Raw genomic sequence first — 23,981 nt, 5'->3', positions numbered from 1 at the left:
TTCTCTTGGTCTCTCTCTGGCATTTGTATGAAGAGTTTTCTTCTAAGTCTGCAGACTAAGTGAGTACACTGGAGAAATATCAGCAGTGTATTTTGATTTAAAAGGCATTCGGTAAGCTCTTACACTCTGAAGCCTAAGTCAGACATTGGTGCCACAATGCCTGAAACTTACCATGTATATCTGACAATTTTTATTAATCAGTGTCCCTTTTCTTCAGCCTTTTATTGCAAAACAAAATGTGTACCTAAGTGGGGGAAGGCAGACAATGTTATTACTTTGGCATGGATCAGTTCATTAGATCCTTTGTGACTAGAACCTGGAGTACGTGTGCCAGAGATAGTAAAAAAAAGGTACATGCAGAATAGTGATAATGTTCTCTCATTTTCCAGCCCTATATATAAAACTGGAAGGATAAAGACACATTAGATAGGTAGGTAGGTAGACAGAATGAATATCATCCCACTTCATAAACTAATTTACCCAATGTGTATAATTCCAACAATGTTTACTATTGAAACGGGAAAGGTTCCCTTGTCCCCACCTCAGGGTGTATGATGGGGGTGTGGCTGACTTCTTCAGTACCTCGCTGCTCAAACCTCTAGGGTAGCATACAGATGGGCAGGTGGTGGGGCGACCCCACGGCAGGGTCTAGGAGTGAATAAAACCGCTGAAGCCTCAGTGGGCGTGTGCTACAGGGCGCTCTTTTAGATTGCCGTGTATAGGCTGCTTGCGGTAACCAACTCAATTAGCCCCCTTCCTTTCCACAAGGACAGAGGGATTTCTGTATCCTGAGGTTTCTTGTCTTGGTGTACTGGATGAATCGGATCACATGTGGGCTTGGAGAATGAGTGCAAGGTTTTATTAAGTAGAAGTAGCTCTCAGCAGATGGAGGAGTCAGGAGGGAGATGGTTTTCCCCTGGAGTCTTCTGCCACCGCTCTGGTCAAACTCTTCTCGGATCATTCTGGCCACACTCTTCTCTGATCATTCTGGCCAAACTCCATGTCTTTCCGCTGGTGCATGGTCTGCGATGCCTGTCGGTGTGTTCTTCCCACAGCGGGTTCTCCACGACCAGCCGCTTTTGTCTTCTTCCGCTAATGTGCTCCTCATGACGTCCAGCCACTTCTGTATCTGCCCGATAGGGTCTAGGGTTTTTATAGGCCCAGGATGGGGCGTGGCAGGCCAGACTGGTCTTAGGAAATGCAACATTTGGGCAGGAAATGCCTGTCCTCAGGTAGGTCCATTTGGGTGGAGCCCCAGGCAAGGACCATGCCCTTCTCTACCTAGTGCTTCCCTTCCCCACTTCTGTATCGTGTAAAGGGACCACGCTCTTCCCTTCCCAGCACTTCCGTATCATTGTTAAGATAGAAATGGTAGAGAAAAGAGGACGACAGTTCTTTTCATTGATCTTTTTTCACTGATTATTGTTTCTGCTATTAAAATTGACTTATAGGGGTACAGAGAAATCGAAAATGCTTTAGAAACTCCACAAGCAAATAGAGGGAAGATATTTAGAATAGGAATAAGTTTAGAATTTTAGAATTTTATACGGATTTTAATGCTGTTTCTTTCACCAAGTAATTTTAGATCCTTTGCAATAGTAATCTCAAATATTATAAAAGCAAAAATTATTACAAAACATTAAGAGGAAAGTCTCAATTTATAGCAGGAGGGAGGAGAAAGCTAGGATTAAGAGAAGAGGAGGGAAAACTTCATTAACTTTTTTCACAAACAGACAAAGGTGCAACGGAAGATAGTTGCATAATTCTATGGCTAGTAAAAGTACAAATCTCATTATTAAAGGAGGAAAAACTCGCATATGACTCTAGGCTCTGGGCTAATTTACTTATGTACATAATTATATAAAAGATTTTGAGCTCTCTATTGAATGTTCTTGAGAGTTACTGTACAGAAACATTTGAGAAACTCCTTGTAAGTACATATGTGAAATTATTTTATGAAATCTAAAAGGACAATTTTAGCTGTCATAACATACACGTAAGTTCATAGGAATCAGAATAATATGTCTATTTTCAGAGAATGTGGGTAATGTGCTCAGTAAAAGGAGAAATCTCAGAGAATCCAGAAGGAGATTTTAAACCTCACTACCTACTGGTGCCTGGAACGTAAATGTAGATTCGTAAAAGAGGCTGGTTCTAATAAGAATTAACGCCTCTAGAGTGCTTACTAGCTGCAAGGATGTTTAGCAGACTTGGTGAATAAAAATAAAAAATGGTCAGTTAAATTTGAATTTCAAACAAACAATGAACAACTTATTTTTTTAAATCTAAGTATGTCCCATGCAATATTTGGTAATATTCTTTTTGTCTGGGGGGACATCCTTCAGTAAAAACTTATTTATTGTTTATCTGAAATTCAAATCTAAGTATACATTCTGTATTTTATCTGGAAACCAGGTCTAAACTTTAAATTATTAATGCATTCGATTCTTAACCTGGCCTGGTAAGTATTTTACTTTTTTTTTTTTTTTTTTTTTTGAGAGAGAGTCTGGCTCTGTTGCCCAGGTTGAAGTGCAGCAGCGCGATCTCAGCTCACTGCGACCTCCGCCTCCCAGGTTCACGCCATTCTTCTGCCTCAGTCTCCTGAGTAGCTGGGACTACAGGCACTCTCCACTACGCTCGGCTAATTTTTTGTATTTTTAGTAGAGACGGAATTTCACTGTGTTACCCAGGATGGTCTTGATCTCCTGACGTTGTGATCCGCCCGCCTCGGCCTCCCAAAGTGCTGGGATTACAGGCATGAGTCACTACGCCTGGACTTTTTTTTCTTCTTCTTTTTTTTTTTTTTTTTTTTTTCATTTTACAGATGTTAAAACTCAAAGAGGTTATATAACTTTCTTACATCCATGCAGTTAGTGGATCGTGAAGCTGATGCTCAATCCCTGAGGCTCCAGGGCCCCGTGGATTCAACTTTTCTCTCTACAGAACTTCTCTGCCTTCACCCACGAATGTGGGTGCAGACCAAAACCAAATGGAGGAAAATGAAGAACTGATAAGAAGCAAGACTTCTAGTAAAATACTAAATGTAATAAAATAGCTCTATTAAAATTCCTGCTTCTAATATCACCACACTTTAATCGCTGTCATCCTGTCGTAATGTGGTTTTCCTAAAATTTAAAACCGGTGTGATTACTCTAGACTCTTCCGCGGCTCTCAGACCCTACAGAGTAAAGTTCAATGCCTTCACATGGATAAGCCTTCATAATTTGACCCTGGCCTGCCTGCGTTACTTCATCTCTCTTCCACCTCTGTTATCTCACTCATTTTAAGTTTATGCAGAGGTGTCATGCCTCAGAAACACTGAATTACTTTAGTTCTCTGAATATGAAGGGCGTAAATGTATCTGAAAATTACGCAGAACATAAAAGGAGCCAGGAGTAAAGCTGTTAAATGAATGAGCAAAGGGTCATTTCAGTATGCATTGATACTCCATTATGACATTTCCTCCTCGCTCTTTTTTCCTCGACAAATTCTTGTCATCTTGGATATTAATACCTTATCATATGTATGGCAAATGTTTTCTTCATTGCAAATCCTGTCTTTTCACTTTATTGACTGATTTTGTGGTTGCCATTGTTGGTAGTGATTTTTTTTGTGAGAAACTTTTCAGTTTGATGCAATCCCATTTGTCTCTTTTTGGTTTTGCTGGCTGTGCTTTTCGGATCATAACCAACATATCTTTGCCACCACCAATGTCAAGAGGCCTTTTCTCTATGTTTGCTTTTAGTGGTTGTGTAGTTTTAGGTCTTACACTTAAGTGTTTAAGCCACTCTAAGTTGATTTTTTTTTTTCATAAGAGTTGAAATAAGGGTCCAATATCGGTCTTCTGCACGTGCACATTCAGTTTATTTTTCACCACCATATATTGAAGAGACAGTCCTTTCCCTGTTGAGTGTTCCTGGCACTGCTGTGGAAGATCAATGGACCATAAATATGTGGATTTATTTCTGCACTCTCTTTTTCTGTTTGATTGGTCTTTATGTATGTTTTTGTGCCAGTACTGTGATGGTTTCATTACTACATATTTTAGTAAATTTTGAGATCAGATAAGGTGATGCTTCCAGCTTTGTTGTTTTCTTTCAAGACTGTTCTGACTATTCTGGGTCTTTTGTGATTCTATACAAACATCTGATGAAGGGTTAATATATAAAATATATTTTAAAAACTCAAACAGCTCAACACCAAGAAAACAAATAACCCAATTTTTAAAAATGCGCTAAGAACTTGCATAGATATTTTTCAAAAGAAGGCGTAAAAATGGCCAACGTATTTATGAAGAAATTCTCAACATTACTAAGCATTAGAAAAATGCAAATTAAAAACACAATGAACTGGTCACAGTGGCTCACGCCTGTAATCCCAGCACTTTGGGAGGTCAAGGTAGGTGGATCACTTGAGGTCAGGAGTTCAAGACCAGCCTGGCCAACATGGTGAAACCCCATTTCTACTAAAAATACAAGAATTAGCCAGGCATGGTGGCGCATGCCTGTAATCTCAGCTACTCTGGAAGCTGAGGCATGAGAATCACCTGAGTATGGGAGGCAAAGGCTGCAGTGATGTAAGATTGTACCACTGCACTCTAATCTGTGCCACAGAGACAGACTCTTCTCAAAAGAAACACAACACAGACACACACACACACACACACACACACACACACGTGATGAGGTATTACTTCATAACTGTTAAAATGGCTTTTATCAAAAAGATAAAAGTGTTGAGAATGTGGCAAAAAAGGAACTCTCTTACATTGTTGGTGGAAATTAAAATTACTACAGTCATTGTGAAAAAACATCATGAAAGTTCCTCAAAATATTAAAAGCAATACTACCGTATCACCCCCAGTCCTACTACTGGGTATATATCCAAAGAACATGAAATCAGTATGTCAAAGATATATCTGCACTCCCATGCTCATTGCATTATTATTCATAATAACCAAGGTATGGAATCAACCTCTGTCCATTAACTGGTGAATAAAGTAAATGTGTTATGTATACACAATAGAATACTATTCGGCCTCATAAAAAAAGGAAATCTTGCCGTTTGTGATAACCCAGATGAACCTGAAAGACATTATGCTAAGTGAATTAAGCCAGACCCAGAGAGACAAATACGACATGATCTCACTTACAAGTGGAATCTAAAAGAGTTGAATTCATAGAAGCAGTGAGTAGAATGGTAGTTATTAGGGGCTGGAAAAATAGGAGGAGATGGGAAAATGTTGGCTAAAGGGTCGAAAATTTCAGTTAGAAGGAGTAAGTTCTGGATATCTATTGTACAGCATGGTGACTGTGTTTAATAATAAAGTATTGTGTGCTTTGAAATTCCTAAGAGAGATTTTAAATGTTTTCACTACAAAAAATGCTAATTATATGAGATGAAATATATGTTAATTAGCTTGACAAACATTTCACAATGTATACAAATGTCAGATCATCGTGTACCCCATATATACAATTTTTATTTGTTAATTAAAATATGTATTAGAATTTTAAAAATAAAGTACTTTAACTTAATTTCAAAAGAGAAATATGACTAACTTAACTTTTAGGTACTTGAGATTCAAAATATTTTTTTAAAAGTAAATAAGATAAATACCATAAAAAGTTAAATAAAATACTTTCTATTGAAAAAAGTCTTGTTTTTTTTTTTTTTTTTTTTTTTTTTTCTGATAAAATGTTTTCTCCCTGAAAGGCTATGCTTGGCTCTCCAAGGCAGACTTTCATACTGGCTATCACTTGCTTACCCAAAGAAAGCCATGTTTGGATTTGCTTTTCTAGACAACTTAATGTTATTCAATTTTGATATCTGAAATTTAAGCAATATTTAAAAACAAAAACAGAATAACACACAAATAAAAATGTATTCCAACAATTTATTACCTAGTCAGTGCTTTTAGTTATCTCTTGTAATTGCACATTGTAAGCTCCCAAGAGTATCTTTTGGTTGGCTGACTAATGGCTTATTATCTGTAAATGGTTTTTAAAAAAATGTATTCATGAAAAAAGAAGATCTTTGCATCAAGTTATCTCTGATAATAAATATTAAGATGTTTATAATGTGCATTTTTTCAGTTATATTAAAATAATGAATTCATTATAAAGCATTTATTAAAAATCCTACTACATGCTGAATAAAGCTTTAATTATAATGTATAGTAGTTGCTAAATAAACTTAGGTGATGATTAAATTTTCAAAATGAGAAACTTGAATGCATCTTATGCATATTAACATTATACTCAGTCTTACAGATGTTAAAGCTTAGTAATGTAAGTAGGTTGCTTATACTTTATCTTTGTCCCTTCTTGACAAATAGAATAAAACAAATTTTAAAAAATAGATTGTTATTTCTCAAATGAGGTTTGTCATGGTTGTGGTTGTCTTTCTTTTCTTCTTTCTCCTTTTCTCCTTCCTTTCTCCTCCCTCTTCTTTATTCTTCTTATTACTATACATATTCCTAAAATCAATTACTACTTTTTACTGGCAATGACCAAATCTCTATCTGCAGTTCATACCTCTCCCCTGAGTTTCAGAAAAACAGTGGATTTTTTTTTTTTTTTTTTAAATCGAAGTCTCACTCGGTCACCCAGTATGGAGGGCAGTGGTGTAACCTTGGCTCACCGCAAACTCTACCTCCCGGGTTCAAGAGATTCTCCTGCCTCAGTCTCCTGAGGAACTGGGATTACAGGCATGGGCTACCATGCCTGGCTAATTTTTTGTATTTTTAGTAGAGACGGGGTTTCACCATGTTGGCCAATCTGGTCTTGAACCCCTGACCTCAGATGATCCTTCTGCTTTGGCCTACCAAAGTTCTGGGATTAGAGGCATGAGCCACTGTGCCTGGCCTACCAGTGGATTTTATATTCTGTTTCTCTCTAGTATAATTCCAAGTACAAAGTGATAATGATCCCATGAATGACAAACTGATGAATAAAATGTCAACAGTTCACCCTATTTAGCCTTATGATGGCCTCTTATTCCCAATTCAGTATATTTTTATTTCCTGCCTTATCTTTACAAAATATAAACAAAGGAATATATTAAAAAGGAGGGAACCAGGAAAGGGGAAAACCAAGAGATGAAAAACAAAATTCTGATAAACCTAGATCAAGGTGCATCTGAATTATAAAATATATTTATTAATATGTTTTTATTCATTTAAATAAAAGCCTAGAATTGTGCTTATATTATTAAATTAATAGGAGAAAATGCCTTGTTATTAGTATAGCCATCTTTTATGCCTTCATTTATATAGAGAGACATGTTCCTAAGATATTGAAAACATCTGGTGCTTCATTGGTTTTAAATATACTTCTTCATATTTTTGAAAGCACAAATTACAGAAAGCTTATGGGCAGTTACCTAGTCCAATCACTCACTTAGTGAAAAAGGAATATTCACCTCAGTAAAGTCAAGTACCTTTCTGATTATTACACAATAGGTTAAGGGCAGAACTGAATCTATAACTCGCACCTAAAATATTCCAGTGTCTTTTCCCACACATCTAAGAGATCATTAGAATCATTGTTCCTAGATCTAGTGCAAAGGCAAACTAGAGCCAATGTCCTGTCCTGAATTATACTGAATTTTGAAATAACATTTTACAAATACATGCATTTGTCTTTATAATTTACAAACCTTTGTTTTAGATTGTGGTATTATGTGTGTGTGTATGTGTATATTTGTTTGTACATAAATACACACATACTTCCTGAAATCCTTGGCATTTACTGAATGGTAGGAGTAACTTCTGATATTCATAATGAACCATACATGAGGGTTTTTTTGGTGTTTTTTTTTTTTTTTTTCTTTTTGAGAGGGAGTCTTGCTCTGTCACCCAGGCTGGAGTGCAGTGGCATGATCTCACCCACTACAACCTCTGCCTCCCAGGTTCAAGCGATTCTCCCACCTCAGCCTCCAGAGTAGCTGGGATTACAGGTGTGTCCCACTACACCTGGCTAAGTTTTGTATTTTTTAGTAGAGACGGGGTTTCACTATGTTGGCCAGGCTGGTCTCAAACATCTGACCTCAAATGTTCAGCTTGCCTAAGCCTCCCAATATGCTGGGATTACAGGAGTGAACTACCGTGCCCAGCCTATGTCTGAGTTTTTGCTGATGAGGTGATGGTGCAAAATTTTGGGAGGAAGAGGGAGTTGGCCAACAGAAAAGATCAAACTCATGAAGAAAATGGGAATTTTCAGCTCCATCTTGCAATCTCTTGGGCAGAGAGGAGGGCTGGAGATTGAATTAGAAACCCTCTTAAACAACAAGATTTGGAGACTTTCCAGGTTGGTGAACACAGCAATGTGCTGGGAAAGTGGCAGGCTGCATACCACACCCCCATCCCTACCCCACACCTGGCTTCATGCATCATTCTAGTTTGTTCTCTCTGAATTGTATCTTTTAAAACAAATCAACAATTATAAATAAAGTGCTTTTGTGACTTATTCTAGGAAATTATGAAACCTAGGAGAAGGCCCTGGGACCCCCTCCCCCAATTGCATAGCCAGCTGGGAAGAAGTGCGGGTTACCCGGGGCCCTATTTGCGGCTGTTCTCTGATGTGGGGTAGGCTCCTGGGACCAAGTCCTTAACCTTTAGGGTCTAGACTCACTCCAGGAGTTAGTGTCAGAATTGTATTGATTTCATCTACACCCAGTTTGTTGGAGAGTTGGAGAATTGTTTGCTGTAGAAAAACATGTATTTGTTTAAAAAACACACATGGCCAGGCGCAGTGGCCCATGCCTGTAATCCCAGCATTTTGGGAGCTTGAGGTGGGTAGATCATCTGAGGTCAGGAGTTCAAGATCAACCTGGCCAACATGGCGAAACTCTGTCTCTACTAAAAACATCAAAATTAGCCAGGTGTGGTGGTGCACACCTGTAATCCCACATAGTCAGGAGACTGAGACACTAGAATTGCTTGAACCTGGGAGACGGAAGTTGCAGTGAGCTGAGATCGCGCCACTACACTCCAGCCTGGAGCGAGATTCCATCTCAAAACACACACACACACACACACACACACACTCTTAGTGTCAGAAGTGGTGTCAGAAAATGATACACAAGGCCATAAAGGATGTGTGTGTGTGTGTGCACACATATAGAGCTTTTATAACATACACATATATGTGCAAATATATATATGAAGAGCATATATTTTTATAAAGCTTATATATGCTTACATACGTAAGCTACATACACAGGCATATATGTGTGTACTTTTAAATATATTTTATAGAGGGTATATATAAACGCACACATACACATACAAACACATACATAATATATCCTGCAATATAAACGAGTCTTAGTAGTTAGAAAAGTTTGCATAGGACATATTTATACTAACAAAGTACTCATAATTTATCCTAAATTTAAATTAAAGTGGGAGTCTTTTATTTTATCTAGCAACCCTAAATATAAAGCATTTTCCTAGATGCCATAACTCACACCTTCAAATCAGTGAGGTTTTTCCTGCTGGTGTACTTAAAATAGGTTTACTGCAATGTTACTCTGGGTTGGCAGAAGAGAGAAAGTTTGAGAATTAGGAGTCAGTAAACATCTTAAGCAGACATCAATTGTAGAGACCCGGATTTTTTCAATGCCTCGTTATTCTGATGTGTTAATATTAAATCATATCATCTTCAACTAGCAAATGCTGCAGTGTTAACATTTGCATATAAGTCAATTGCTTGGAACTTGATAATTATGCTTTTCAGAAATAATATTCTATAAGACTGTCAGCTCCCCTAGGCCATATTACAAAGGCCTATTTGACAAATAACGTAGTTGAACTACTCGTTAAAATACCATTTGATTTGTGCTTTAGAACTCGGGACAAAGTGGCCCAATTTTATTCCTCCTTCTGTGAAGCCGAGTGGGCTCTTCTGCTACACGACTTATTATTGTATCTTAGAAAGGATGTTGACCTCCCAGCAAAGCTGGCAATTTGTATAATTAAGAGTTTTGTAAGTTTTGTATTAGTTTCTCAAGGTTGCTTTCTATTCTATAGAAAACAAATTTGCATCAATTTCTCTTTTTTTAAACTGTCTCTTATTCTTATGTCTTGTAATTTGCCCTAACGCTCTTTAGGTTGACATTTCACTGCATCTTCTCAAGCAAGTACTGAGGGAATTGTATGGTTATGAGGAAGAGAAGCAGAACACTCAGAAACAGCACCGCCGTTTTTGAGCATGGTTGATGTACCAAGCACTGTGCTATGCGCTGCTCTCTACAGGCTACAGATAACAGTTCTTACAGCCGTCCTGTGATTTAGGTCAGCGGCCGCCAACCTTTTTGGCACCGGTGACCAGTTTCATGGAAGCCATTTTTTTCCCCCATGGTGGGAGGGGGTGGTTTGAGTCGTGATGGTTTTCAGAACATCGGGCATGGATTATATTCTCATCAGGAGCGTGCAATCTAGATCCCTGGCATTTGGAGTTCACAGTAGGGTTCGCACTCCTATTCCAAACTAAAGCCGCCACTGATCTGACAGGCGGTGGGGCTCAGGCATTAATGGTGGCTGCTCCGCCTGCTGCTCACCTCCTGCTGTAAGGCCTGGATCCTAACAGACCACGGGCTGGTACCAGTACGTGCCCCGGGGGGTTGGGGAGCCCTGACTTAGATGGTATTTCTCTTTTACGGAAGAGAGATGGGTCACGGAATGATTATCCAAGATAGTGTAGCTTGGTAAATGGTGCAGGTAGGATTTAAACACATTATTTTTCTGATTCTAAACACCTGTTTTCATTCATAATGTTGTTTGGGGGTAGAAACCCCATAGGTACAGTAGTTGAGAGATGAACTATCTTAGCATATCCAAGCAATTCAAGTGGACAAGGCTAGATAATTTGATTGAAAACGTTTTACATCAAAATAGCCCTATTTAGTGAAACAATGGAACATAAAAAGTTTTCTATTTGTCTTATAGTCTATGTTCCAAATTTTTACCTCCTTTGTTTACTTGTTTCTTGTGATATTTACACTCACACAAGACCATTATATTATATGGAGACTGGAAACTCCAGAAAGTTAAATTTATAAAGGCAGTAAGAGGTAACGCAGATTTTCAAATATGACCTCTGATCTCGTGTTTATTAATTTTTCTAATTTTTTTCAAAATATTATTGTTCCAGCAGTGTTTCATATTACATTTGTCTTAATAAGACTTTCAAGTTGATTTATGATACTCCAGATGAGTTACTTGAAAACAGAAATTAAACGATGCTGTAAAATGTATCTTCTCTTATTCTAATACTTCACAAAAAATTGCAAGGCTTTCTAAGCCATACTTGGTGGCACATATTTTGTAATTTTTCTCACATTGTAGAAAATTTTAAAATAGTGACAATAAAAAAATACAGTGTTGGATAAATGTATAACTACTGTCCTTTGAATGATTACTGTGTGCCAGGTCTTATGCTGAAACTTTTACAGGAACATTTTCATTTAATCCACAGAAACAAGAAAATAATCAGAACACAGTGGCTAGCTTTCCTAAACAAAGTTATTACAGTACGCTTTTACTGTTAATAGTCTTACTAGTACACATTCTTTTGTTCCCCAATCTTTTGGACAAATGTGTAAAACAAATGAAACATTATAAAAAAACAAAAATATGCAAGCATAATATTGCAACTGATCAAAAATACACAGGAAGCTCACAGAATAAATGAGGCATTAACACAGGGTGACTGTTTCATTTGAACAAAAAAAGAAGAGGAACATTTATCTCATTAGTTTATTATTCACTCCTGAGAAATGTCATAGAAATTCTAGAATGCCTTGTCCAACCTCCACAGATTTCTAGTTATCCTTTTGTGTACTAATATCATAGCTACTTTTAGCTAACATCCTCAAAAATAGCTCAATGCTGTTACTAGGAGCAGAAAGGAGTTGAAACTTCGAAGTCTTCCCATACTCTTCCAGGGGTCCCATAAAAAACCTGGCTAAAAGACTTCCTAAAGTTAAACTCAAAGTCTTCTATGCTCATTCCACACTATGGATTTTTTAATGCTTACTCTCTTTTTTACGTAACTGTTCAACATTAATTCTCATTTGCTTTTCATTGTTACCTGTCTGTCTTTCAGATGAAAAAACACATGTAGCTGAATTCCATGTTTAAATAAATGCAGAACATTGATATTTTTAGCATTAGTCCCAGGGGTAGAAAATAGTACAAGAACTGTAATGTAACAGATAAAGCACAGATTCTAACCCCAGATAGAGTATGTTCAAATGTATGTTCCAATATATCTGTGTGCAGAGGTTTAGACTACCAAAGGAAATCAAAATATTTCACCCCTTGAACAACACAGAAAAGGCACCACTGATCCCTTCTTGGGGGACTCTCTGCTTTTTTCACAAAGACCAAGGAGCCATGGGTAGATTTCTCTCAGGTCTGAAACTCTGCTGTCTTTTACAGTGAGCCCCCCAATCACTGGGCTTTTGAATATATACATGTGTGCAAGTGTGCATCATATATTGTATTTCCATGTATGTATATGTCTGTCCATGTCTTTGTATGTAGTCTACACGCTATCAAACTGATTGAGAAATATATAGACACTCCCAAATTAAATAGCTAAGCCAAATGCTTTTCAAGTTCCAGTGATATGGGTACATCTTTGTGAATAAGACTAGCAAACATTGCTGGTTTAGTAGAAACTGCTTGTCTTATAAGTTATCAACAAAATACTCACATAATTAACTTTAGGGGTTTTTCTTTCATGGTAACTGCCTAATGTACATGTACTATGAAGCCGGTTAATAGAAAAATAAGATAATGACTAAGCATTGTCTAATATCTCAATAATTTTTCTATAATTATTGAGGATGAAGAAATTAAATAGATAGAGGTGCAATAAGAGTCTATAAACATACTTCTTTTGTAATAATTATGTTTAATGATATGTTTACTTTAAAGATTTTCCAAATTCATTTATAACTATGCACTTAAACTTTTGCCAAGTTAAATTGAATTATAGCTATTCACAGAATTTTCAAATAAGACAAAATACTGAAACATTAACAAAGGGTTTACATATATTCACTTGTTGCTTTTCATCACAAAGAAACAATTTTTTTTTCATTTCTTAGTATGTTCCACATTCAAAACTTTGAAGATTCCTATATTTTTAGAAATTAGGAAGTATATATTCAAAAAATAAGCATATGTGACAATTAAAATGCGTTAATGAGCCAAAATGAGTTCTTGGTTTTCACTAGAAATGCAGGTTATTTTGTGTATTAGGCCACTCTTGCATTGCCAAAAAGAAATACCTGAGAATGAGTAATTGATAAAGAAAAGATGTTTAATTGGCTCACAGTTCTGCAGGCTTCACATGAAGCATGACACGGGCATCTGCTTGACTTCTGGAGAGGCCTCAGGGAGGGAATACAAAGAGGAATAGGCACCATATCACATGGTGTTTTAGTCCATTCTCATGCTGCTATGAAGAAATACCTGAGACTGGGTGATTTATAAAAGAAAGAGGTTTAATTGATTCACAGTTCCATAGGGATAGGGAGGCCCCAGGAAACTTACAATCATTGTGGAAGGGGAAGCAAATATGTCCTCTTCACAAGGTGGCAGGAAAGAGAAGTGCTAAGTAAAAGTGGGAAAAGCCCCTTATAAAACCATCAGATTGGCCAGGTGCAGTGGCTCACACCTGTAATCTCAGCACTTTGGGAGGCCAAAGCAGGAGGATCACGAGGTCAGGAGTTCAAGACCATCCTGACCAATATGGTGAAACCTTGTCTCCACTAAAAATACAAAAATTAGCCAGTCATGGTGGCGTGCGCCTGTAGTCCCAGCTACTCAGGAAGTGGAGGCAGGAGAATCACTTGAACCAGGAGGCGGAGGAGGTTCCAGTGAGCTGAGATTGCACCCACTGCACCCCAGCCTGGGAGACAGAGCTAGACTCTGTATCAAAAAAAAAAAAAAAAAAAAAAAAAAAACAGAAAACAAATCTTGTGAGAACTCACTCATTATTACAAGACCAGCACCATGGGGGTAACTGCCCTTATGATTCAATTACCTCCCACTAGGTCCCTCCTACAACAGGTAGGGATTATGGGAGCTACAATTCAAGATGAGATTTGAGTGGGGATGCAGCCAAATCATGTCATATGGTGAGAGTGGGAGCAAGAGAAAGAGAAGGGGGAGGTGCCACACACCTAAAAAACAAACAAACAAACAAAAAAAACAGATCTCCTGAGAACTCACTACTGTTTGGATAGCACCAAACCATGAGAGATCTTCTCCCATGGCCTAAATACTTTGCACTAGGCCCCACCTGCAACATTAAGGATTACAATTCAACATGAGACATGGAGGGACATATATTCAAACTATATCATTAAGAGTTAAAATTGTCATTGACATCTGTAATTAAAACTACTAGAAATAAGGGGAAAATTTGGTATGCAAAGTGTACAAGAAAAGCAAGACATATTTTTGGTAAATATAATGAAAGCCTGAGGATGTGGTTTTGTTGAAGAAAAAGTAGTAGTGTTTAAAGGTTATTGAAGAGTTGTTTCAGAATGAAAGAATACAAAAATAAATTACATATATAAAGCTGAATGAATATCAATATTATAAAAGGTTATAAAATTTTATAAAGAAATTTTACATGTGATAAAATGCACTAAGATTAAACAAGTTTATTATTAGGTTTTTAAAAATTGAGCTTTAATATCCAAAATTACATTGATATAAAACTATAATTTGGTTTTTCTTTTAAGCATGATGTTTGTGTCATATGTTGTTTTTTATTTTGAGACAGAGTCTTGCTCTGTGGCCCAGGCTGGAGTGTAGTGGCAGGATCTATGCTCACTGCAAGCCCTGCCTCCTGGGTTCACGCCATTCTCCTGCCTCAGCCTCCCGAGTACCTGGGATTACAGGTGCCTACCACCACGCCTGGCTAATTTTTTGTATTTTTAGTAGAGACAGGGTTTCACCATGTTAGCCAGGATGGTCTCGATCTCCTGACCTCATGATCCGCCTGCCTTGACCTCCCAAAGTGCTGGGATTACAGGCGTGAGCCACCGCGCCCGGCCATTTGTGTAATATTGATAAGATACAGTAACAGATTTTTGTTTACTTTTTGAGTCAACTGCAAAAACAAAGAAAAAGAAAAGGAAAAAGAGGGAAGTGAGACAGAAAGACATTCTGTATCTTGCTATCTTTATTTGGTGTTTTGTTAAAATTAATAACTATGATCTCATAATGATCTGTGATTCTGTTATAATCAAGTGTTTTAAACATTTACATATTTGGCAGACTTTCCAAAATCAAATTCCAAGAACTAAATTAAGTCTTTTCAACCTCAAACTAACTTTTGGACATTTCACAAGGGCCCCTGGAAACATAGGAGAAATATATTAAACTAATTAGCTTTATTTGCTATGTTAAAACTATACAGAATTGTCAATAAATTATATTTAACATTATTTGAGTAATATTTATGTAAATATGTTATTGATATATTTGCACCAAAACTGTATAAGCTCCCTAGAAATTGAATGTTTTTAGTCATCATTTTGTTTTTTACGTTAAAATGTTATGCCACAGAAATAACCCAATTTTATTCTTGATTGTGGAGTATAATAATGTCCCATCAGGTCTTTAACCATGACCATTTTAAGTCTTTTTGTCCAGTGGTAATTGCTTTTTTCTGACATTTTTTGGGGGGTGAGGCGTTTAACAAGTAACTATAATTCTACAATGTGTATCAAGCAATCCTAAGATAAAGAAACAAAGTCAAAGGAATCATATTAACTGACTTTAAACTATATTACGACTATAGTAACCAAAGTAGCATGGTACTGGTACAAAAACAGACACAGAGACCAAGGGAAAAAAATAGAGAATCCAGAAATAAAGCAGAACACCTATAGCTTTGACAAACTCAACAAAAATCATAAATGAGGAAAAGACCCTCTTCTCAATAAATGGCTCTGTGATAACTGGACATCTTTACGCCAAGGAATGAAACTGGATCTCTACCTTTAACTATATAGAAAAATTAACTCAAGATGAATTCAAGACAAACGTAACACCTCAGACTATAAAAATTATAGAAGAAAATCTAGGAAATACTCTTAGTGTCAGTCTTGGCAATTAATTTGTGGCTAGGTCTTCAAAAGCAATTGCAGCAAAAACAAAAATTGATAAGTGAACCTAATTAAAGAGTTTCCTTTGGGAGGCCAAGGGGGACAGATCAAGAGGTGAGGAGATCGATACCATCTGGCTAACCCGGTGAAACCTCGCCTCTACTAAAAATACAAATTAGCCAGGTGTGGTGGCACACGCCTGTAGTCCCAGCTACTTGGCAGGCTGAGGCAGGAGAATCACTTGAACCCAGGAGGTGGAGGTTGCAGTGAGCTGAGATCCAGCCACTGCACTCCAGTCTGGGCAACGGAGTGAGACTCCAACTCAAAATACATACATACTTATATAAATATTAAAAATAAAAAAGAGCTTCCATATATCAAGATAAACTACCAAGGCAGTAAACAAATCATATATAGAAGAAATATTCACAAATTACACATCCAACAGAGGTCTAATTTCCAGAATCTCTAAGGAACTTAAATTAACAAGCTAAAAGCAAATAACTCCATTAAAAATTGAGCAAAAGATATGAATAGACACGTCAAGAAACAACATACAAGTGACCCAGAAACATATGAAAAAAGTGCTCATCATCACTAATCACCAGAGAAAATAAAGATATTGGCAGGGCTTCAGAGAAAAGGGAGCACTTTATCCACTGTCAATCGGAATGGAAATTAATTCAGCCACTGTGGAGGACAGTTGGGAGATTTCTTTAAGAACTAAAAGTGGAACTACCAGTTGATCCAGCAATCTCATTACTGGGTATATATGCAGGGGCCTTTGAAAACAGTATGCTGAGAATAGATAGGGCTCAAGGACAGTATCTCCAATTGAACTTTTAATGAACTCCCGTAGGCGCCAAGAAGGCGGGCAGATAAGGAAGAGCATAGAAACAAGGAACTGAGTAGAAGGTTACATGTGGGAAAAGAAAGTTTGTTTTGCATTGCATTCTTTCTGCTGATGTGGGGTTTATGGAGTATAAATAAAGTGAGGCGGAGGCTCTGAGTGCGGCCGCCATGTTCTCTGTGTGTCTTTGTCTTTTGTGTGTTCTTTCATTCTCCACCACCCCCGGCACGGACCCCAACAAGTGGCGCAGCGAGCATGGTCAGCACGGGTGAGTAGGGGAGAACAAGAAGGGGAACCCCCTAGGGGCGGGTAAGGCCCAGATATTGTTAAGGGGAACCTTCTTAAGCTTTCATTATGGGGAATTCCATCTCTCTGGCCTCAGAATATTTACGGCTGTTTCAAGGACTGTTGCTGTCTATAGGAGTGGAAGTAAAAGAAAAAGACTTTGAAGCGATTGTTTGCCCATGTTGAACAACATTGTTACTGGTTTCAGTATCAGACTAAAGTGCAGCTGAATCGCAGAGAATGGTTACAGGTAGTAAAAACTCTGCTTAGAGCTCTCCAGTTAGGGGATATTATGCCTCCAAAATTGTGGACCTTGTGTGACTCTATTACTCAGACATTAGAGTTACTTGAGACTGATTCAGAGTGTGGTAATGTAGCCACAGGAGGAAAGGTATCTGAGGATTTGAAAAAAAAAATAAAAAATAAAATAATTAAATCTGAAATGGAGCCCATTTGTGCCAGGATAACAGAGGATGGGGGGGTAGCAAAAGGGGGAGAAGAGAAAAAGCCAGCTCTTCCTTCTTCTAAGGGAAATTCTGACATGCAGTGTATTATGGAAATGCTTCAACAAATATTACAGATATATTCTTCTAATTCACCTTTGCGAGCTTTCCCTGTTTCTTTTCCTTCCGCCCTGTTAAAAGAGGATTTTCCAGAGCCTCCAACCCCCCGGCTTCCTTATCTTTACCTTTGTTTGGCAAAGTTGAAGCCCTGTTCACATCAGACATACTTTAAATTTATACTAAACACCTGTTTAATATGTCAAAACCAGTGTATATGTATATCTTATTGTTTGTTAAAATATTATGAGTATTTCAATAGTCAATAAGCACATTAATATTAACTATTAATATTAATATAGTATTAATAACCCCAGCTAGGAAATTGTTATGTTATAGGGGTGCATAGGTTCCACCAATTTACACTCCAAACAGAAGTTGAGTATTCAAGTTGCTTAACACATTAACTACCTCTTGATATTTTCTGTGTTTTTAAATTTTAACCATTGTATTGTGTATGTAATGATTCTCAATTTGGTATTAATATACATATTTCCTAGTGAGTAATGATGTTAGACATATAGGTTTATTGTCATTTCTTTGTTCTGCTACTTTTGGTTGGGTTATTTACCTTTTCCTATTAATATGTTGGGATTCTTTATATTTGGGGATATGAGTATTATTATATATTATATATACTTTTAATTAAAAAAAAAATTTAAGGAGCTGGATCTGTTTCCAATTATTTGTGCTTCTTTTGCTCCTAATGCTCAGTTTTCAAATGGTGGCAATAATGTCCAATTTAATGCCTTACAAATTAAATTTTTAAAAAGAAATGAAAGCTGCCATTTCTAACTATGGACCTCAACCTCCTTTTATCCTTGGTCTTCTTGATATTTTTCATCAGAAAATTTGATAATTCCTATAGACTGGAAGACTTTGGGGAAGGCTTTTCTTGATCGTTCTCAGTGGTTACAATTGCACAGCTGGTAAATGGACAAGGCACATGTACAGGCTAGGAAAAATGTTATGTGTGATCCCCTGGACCCACTGAGGAACAACTCACAGGCACGGGCCAACATGCTACTCTTAATACTCAGGCTGGTTTAGATGATGTTGCCCTTACTCAAATCAAGATTTTGTTTTTAAGGGCCTGAAATAAGGTAGAGATAACAGGAAAATCTTCCCTTTCCTCTGTGAAGATTTTACAGGGCACAAATGAACCATATCTATATTTCGTAGCCCGTCTTCAGGATGCTGTCTTCAAAATTGTGGGTGCTGGCCTTGCTTCAAAAATTTTGTTACAAACATTGTCTTTTAAAAATGCTTATGCTGACTGTTAAAAATTGTTAAAATCGTTAAAGGCCAATGGGGCCAATTTAGATAAATATATTAAAACTTGTGTTAGTGTTGGAGGGGCTATTTATAATGCTCAATTATTTGCTGGAGCTTTTTTTAAAGCCTTAAAAGGAAATAACAAACAAGGTGTTTGCTTTCAGTGTGGTAAACCTAGACATTTCAAAAAAGAATGTCATAAAAATTGAACAGTTTTATCCCTCAAGGCAGAAAGCTGCCTTCAGAGGTGTACAAATGTTGTGGTAAAGGTCGACATTGGACAAATAAATGTCGTTCCAAAACTGATAAAAGTGGAAATTTACTGTCTCCTCTCCTGGGAAACGGGAGCTGGGGCCCACAGGCTTGGGGCCCCAACAATTACAATACAAGTCTACTACAATATTCAGTGAGCAATGGCCTACAACATTAAGGAATAAATTCAAGTCCTCCTTAAGGATCCCACACCTTACCCCAGTTTCTCAGCTTTATGCGGCAACTAAGCAGAGCGCCGCTGCTGACTTAGCTATTACTCAGCCTTATACTTTGTCTCCTAATAGAGGAGTATATAAATTAGCTATTAGAGTGTGTGGCCCTTTGCCAAAAGGACACGATGTTACTAATAAAATTCTTATTATGGTTCAAGTCTCACAATTTATATGCCTAGAGGCAGGGGAACGTATTCTCAATAGGGAGGGTTTGGTAGCACAGAAAAAACTGTTTTTTGGGAAACTTTAGTTTCTAATCAAAAGCCCTTATGTTCATTGCACATTAATGAAATAGTTTTTAAAGGGTTAATTGATACGAGGGTGAATATGTCTATTATTTGTTTAAATTAGTGGCCTATACAATGGGAAAAAAGACAAGTTTCAGTTATACTCACTAGCTTGGGTGCTGCTTCTGTGGTTTATCAAGATGTAGAACGTTTAACCTGTGTCGGTCCTAAAGGTCAACAAGGTCAAGTGTTTATTTTTATTTTTATTTTTATTTTTTTATTTTATTTTATTTTATTTTCTTGAGGTGGAGTCTCACTCTGTCGCCCAGGCTGGAGTGCAGTGGCGCAATCTTGGCTCACTGCAAGCTCCGCCTCCCGGGTTCCCGCCATTCTCCTGCCTCAGCCTCCCGAGTAGCTGGGACTACAGGCGCCGCCACCATGCCCGGCTAATTTTTTTTGTATTTTTAGTGGAGATGGGGTTTCATTGTGTTAGCCAGGATGGTCTCGATCTCCTGACCTCGTGATCCGCCCGTCTCGGCCTCCCAAAGTGCTGGGATTACAGACTTGAGCCACCATGCCCGGCCTTTATTTTTATATTGTTCCTATCAATATTAATTTTTGGGAACAAGATCTTTCACAACAATTTGCTGCTTTTTTAAACATTCCTCATATTTCCTCAGCTGCCAGAAATATGATGTTCAAAATGGGCTACAATCCTTTAAACTCATAGCCACCACTCCTATTTAGGTGAAACAGTGACCATTATTTAAAGAAATACTTAGGACTTTAAAAGAGTAAGTCAAAAAACAAATGGCCGAGAGGAATCTAAAGCCACGTACTTCTGCATGGAATTCCCGTCTTTGTCTTGTCTTAAAACTATAAATGTTTACATTTAACCTAGGGAAAGTTTACAGCCCGGTCTTCCTAATCCTGCCCTTATCCCACAAAGTTAAAACCAGAGAAAAGCAGCAAGATGCTTTTGTATCATTACAAACTCAGCTTTCTTTCTACTCACTTAATATTGCCACAGAAAAAATTTAACTGGATTTTCTTATTCAATATTTAGGTTATACCTTGGGGGCACAAAATATTCGACCCCAAAAAATTCAAATTTGACGTGATCATTTAAAAACATTACATGATTTTCAAAAGCTTCTAGGAGACATTAATTGGATGCGTCCTGTTTTAAGAATACCAACATATCAGTTATAACATCTTTTTTCTATTCTAGAAGGAGACAGTCACTTGGACAACTCATGCCATTTAACTCCTTTGGCTTTACAGGAACTCCAGCTTGTTGAAGAGCAACTTCAAAAGGTCCTTCCTTTTGTTTATTTCATACTTTACCTTCTCCCACAGGAATGATTCATCAAACTAATCGACCACTAAAATGGATCTTTTTGTCCAATAAAATATCTAAACGCTTGGCTACTTATATCGATCGTTTAGCTGAACTGATCATCAAAGGACGGCATCACTGTCGACAACTTTGGGGAGGAGATCCTTCCTTAATTATCTCTCAATTCACTCATAGTCAGATCACTTATCTTCTTGCAACTTCTGATTCTTGGCAAGTTGCTTGCGCTTCTTTTGTTGGACAATTTTCTACCCAATATCCTAAGTCTCCGATCTTTTCATTTTTTAGGCAACATTCTGTGTTGCCTTTCTCACCAATTTCTGTATTTCCTGTTCAAGGTCCTACCTATTTTACTGATGCTAGTAGCAATGATAAGGCTGGATATTGGAGTGTTCATCAATCTCGAGTTACAGTTTATCCTTATCCCTTGGTGCAGCAGGGAGAATTGTTTGCTGTTCTGATGATCTTACTTGATTTCCCTACTACTGGTTGTAACATTGTTAGTGATTCTCAATACGCTGTTTATGTTACTTCTTATATTTCTCAGGCCACTTTACCTCTTTGTGCTACTTCTTCTCTTCAAAAACTCTTTTCCTTGTTATCTTCTACTTTGAGCCAACGTCGAGCTCCTTTATTCATCACTCATCTTCATTCTCATTCTCAACTTCCTGGACCATTAGTTCATGGTAATACTCAGATTGATTCACTTTTAATAGGCCACCTACATGCTGCAGAACAAAAATATACTCTACATCACACTAATAGTTCTGGCCTTCAACGACGGTTTCATTTAACTTATAAACAAGCTCATTCTCTTATTCGAGCTTGTCCTTCCTGTGCTCCTTTGAGCATGCCATCCTTCCATCCTGGGGTTAATCCATGAGATGTCCCTTCTTTTGAACAATTAAAGTATGTTCATCATACCATTGATACCTTTTCTTATTTTCAATGGGCCACTCCGTTGACATCTGAGAAAGCTGATTCTGTTATTACACATCTCTTAGCTTGTTTTGCCATCATGGGCATTCCTCTTATACTTAAAACTAATCATGCCCCTGCCTATGTCTCTCGTAAATTACAAGTTTTCTTACAGCAATACAATATTCAACGTATCATCGGTATCCCGGGCAACAGTCAAGGTCAAGCCATCATTGAGCGCACAAATTTAACTTTAAAAACTTAACTATTAAAACAAAACAAAAAGGGGGAAATGAGCCCCCCAGAAACCAGATTTTGAAACCAGATTTTGAAGGTTCTTTTTACCTTAATTTTTTTGAATCAATGGAGACAATTGCAAGATTCCGCTGTCGTAACCCATCTTTCCTCACCTCCCTCGGTGATAGTCCCCGCTGACAGTTTAAAGGTTTGGTATCCTAATGAAGAAAGTAAGTATGTTCAAGGGCAAGTTCTAAAACAGGGACGGGGCTATGCTCTTGTCCTTACAGGGAGCGGACCTGAGTGGTTTCCTACAAGATGATTGAAACCCTGTTGAAAAGAAAACTGGATTCAGCATGCATTTCTTCCTTTGTTGGATATGCCTCGGTGGGGGACTTATTTCTCTTAGTGAGGCTTTGTATGAATATTGGACTTATATTCCCTTTCCGCCCTTGTATCAGGGAGTCGCCTGAGGGGAGGTGGAAGTTAAGGTTTTCACCAATGACACTACTTGGATGCCATCCCCCTATATAGACAAGGACAATATAGAACGGGAAACGGGAATTATAAACAACACATATCAATTTGGAGTGGAAGGACTTCCAATATGTATGGGAAATAGTTCTCATTGTCTCCGAAAATCACATGAAGCCTGGGCTGTTCGTTATAATCATAGTCATGTGGCTGCTAATACTGTTATTATTGTAACTAGAAGTTTTTAATATAATCATACTGTATATAGTAATGAAACTATTCCTAGTTCTTTACTTTTTTGTCCTATTCTAGAGGTTTCTCCTAATATTGAGGTGCTGGAGTGACAACAATGTCGGGGAACTAAACCTCGGATTTTATTAGAATACAATGGAATGTAAATAACTGATTGGAGAGTGCACGGTGATTTTCAAATAAAATTTAGTCACATACCTTTGAAATGACACTGGGTAAATAAAAGTATTGCTGCTAACAGTAATGAAATCTTGGTATGGCGTGAAGGAGGCCTGAAGTACAGAGTCATCTTTGGAAGTTGTTAGCTGCAGGCAATGCCATTAGCACTTTTGTGGGGAATATGTCCCTTAATCTTTCTAACCCAACTAACTCCTTTCATATTCAGTTATATCGAAATACCTCCTGATATATTATTGCTTGTGTCCGTGAGCCCTACCTATTATTAGCAGGGAATTTGACATGGGATAATGATACGGGGATTGTTAATTGTACAGATATGTGTACATTTTTGTCTTGCCTCAATCATTCCTGGTGGCACAAATTTACTGGGGATATTTATATCCTCAGGGCTCGTAAGGAAATTTGGCTACCTGTTAACCTTACGCGACCATGGGGGGCATCACCTCTTGAAACTTATATTTGGACTTCTCTTCAGCGAACCTGCCGTGCCCTTGGACTTATAATTGCCTCGGTGATGAGTCTTGTTGCCATCGCCTCCACTGCGACCGTAGCAGGACTCGCTCTTCATCAAAGCATACAAAATGCTGAATTTATGCAGCAATGGCACGAACAATCTCACCGGTTATGGCTTCAACAACGAAACATTGACTCTCAACTTGCTGAAAGATTGGACAACATGGAGCAAGCATTAACATGGCTTGGAGATCAGCTCACTGTACTCAGTACTCGGATGACATTACAATG

General features: G+C 37.6%; 1 long non-coding RNA gene across 1 annotated transcript in view; it reads left to right on the top strand.

The window, feature by feature from the left end:
• The first annotated feature begins 16,915 nt into the window (after window positions 1-16,915).
• The window catches only part of LOC105487798 (uncharacterized), a 106,068-nt gene continuing 99,002 nt past the window's right edge, over window positions 16,916-23,981 (top strand). Inside the window, exon 1 of the long non-coding RNA XR_011621397.1 lies at window positions 16,916-17,255. This is a non-coding gene — a long non-coding RNA (uncharacterized lncRNA). The remainder of the gene's footprint in view (window positions 17,256-23,981) is intronic.

The sequence above is a fragment of the Macaca nemestrina genome, chromosome 3 (genome assembly GCF_043159975.1).
Source record: "Macaca nemestrina isolate mMacNem1 chromosome 3, mMacNem.hap1, whole genome shotgun sequence".
NCBI lineage: Eukaryota > Metazoa > Chordata > Mammalia > Primates > Cercopithecidae > Macaca > Macaca nemestrina.
The sequence above is the reverse complement of the archived record's forward strand: the minus strand, read 5'-3'. Positions and strand labels throughout refer to the sequence as shown.